The sequence below is a fragment of the Oncorhynchus mykiss genome, chromosome 13, assembly GCF_057628025.1.
Source record: "Oncorhynchus mykiss isolate SJ-2025 chromosome 13, ASM5762802v1, whole genome shotgun sequence".
NCBI classification, from domain to species: domain Eukaryota; kingdom Metazoa; phylum Chordata; class Actinopteri; order Salmoniformes; family Salmonidae; genus Oncorhynchus; species Oncorhynchus mykiss.
The window spans coordinates 20769567-20771672 of NC_143034.1; positions in this window are offsets into that span (position 1 = coordinate 20769567).

Below are 2106 nucleotides of genomic sequence, written 5' to 3' on the forward strand. Positions count from 1 at the left end.
TGGCAAACAGATATTGAAGAGGGCCAACAGATATTGAAGAGGGCCAAGCGTGTCATGATGAATGTATTATTCAACAAATTAGATATTTTCACTCATCTTTGGTAAACTTAAAAAAAAAAAAAATGTACAACATTGCTCCATTTCAACTGACACTATTTTTTGTGCATGTTATGGGGAATAGGGTGCATTATATAGGGAATAGGGTGCATTATATAGGGAATAGGGTGTTATTTGGGGTGCTTCCTAGAATGCAATTCAGGCCCCTAGTCTAGGTCAATATATAGTAGGAGGAAGATAGATAGCCTTACTGTCATAGTCAGACTTACTACCTGTATGGCAGTTGGGATAGAGCCTTGAGTGCCGGTTGGGCCCTAGCCTGTCAGAGATGTCTTCATGGGCCTGTTCACAGTACCACAGTGTAGGAGGAGGATACTAGAGGATAACCTTCCTGTCACAGCCTGTGATTTACTACCTATCTGTCTGAAGGGGGGCTCCAGTCTCTCACTCATTCAATTACCACTGTTTTATGACTCGCAGACCATCCACAGAACACACATGCGCACACGCACACACACAGCATCCCCCAGAGTAAACACAGTAATCTCTGCTCAATCAAATACAGCCAGAGGGCCTCATTCAGATGGGATAACTCACAGTCCTGAAGATGCCATGCTGCCAGGCAGTCCCTACTCCCCACCTTTATTGGTTTGTTTGGGCTTTTACAGCAAATAGCTAATAACTGAGTCTGTCTGGTCTCTACCCGCTGCTGCCACAACACAACAATACAAAAAATGGGTCTGTTTTTTTTACACTCATTTTCTCCTGGCTGTCACTGAGGGAAAGAGCTGTTTGGTTGTTCATCGATAATCTGTTTATCAATATGTTTCCAAGCCCACAACCAAACATAACATCATGTAATGTTCTACCGTCTATGTTGGCGATGAGGACAAAACAACAATCGGGATATTGATGATTCCTCAGACATTTTCTTTTTATTTCCTGGCTGTCACTGTAGAAAGAGCAGTTTGTCTGTCCTTCGATAAACTTGACAAAACCTGCCACCGGTAGTCCAAGTAATCACACATTACAAACATCTCGTAGACCATCTATGTTGGAGATTAGAGCAAAACAACAATTATCACTGTCTAGGCTTCTCCTTATTGGTTCAATGAATCTCAATCACATGCTGGTAAATGATCATAACAATCTCCTTCCACACCTTGCAATAACCCTGATGTAATGTTGGCGCGGTGAGACATCCTCCTCCGGGAGTCTCTGCAAACCTAAGAAGGATGCCGGCAATTGAACCTCTGTCGGTTGCCTGACTGCCTCTAATTTCAACCATTTGAAGCACATCTGTAATCTTTTCCTGTTGCATTACCTTCGGGGTGTGTGTGTCTCTCCAAGGATGAGGAGCTTCTGAAAGAACAAATACTCGTTATTGCTTATCTCCTCAAGCGCTGCCGCGCCGACACCAGCCGGTGACGACGGTGGCAGGCCTGTATAGCCTACAGTACAGCCTTGAGTCCCACTCTCTCTTCCATGTTTGTGTGGTTTTATTGGACGATAGGACAGTGTAAAGAAGACAATAAAGGTATGAGTGTGAGACAGAAGGGGACTGGGTAGAGTTTGATCCCATGCCAAATCAGGCCAATCTGTGTCCTGTCCAGGGGGTGTACTTATACATCAAATTGCCTCAAGTTACAACAAGAGATAAGTTCCTGACCAATGGGCTGTTCTGGCTCCTTTCCTATGGGCCGTTCTGGCTCCTGCCCTATGGGCCGTTCTGGCTCCTGCCCTATGGGCCGTTCTAGCTCCTTTCCTATGGGCCGTTCTGGCTCCTGCCCTATGGGCCGTTCTGGCTCCTGCCCTATGGGCCATTCTGGCTCCTGCCCTATGGGCCATTCTGGCTCCTGCCCTATGGGCCGTTCTGGCTCCTGCCCTATGGGCCGTTCTGGCTCCTGCCCTATGGGCCGTTCTGGCTCCTGCCCTATGGGCCGTTCTGGCTCCTGCCCTATGGGCCGTTCTCAAGCGAGGCTACTTACTTTACTTACTACATCTCAGGCTGCTACGTGTTGTTTTCATATTTCAGCTGAGAGTTCCCAC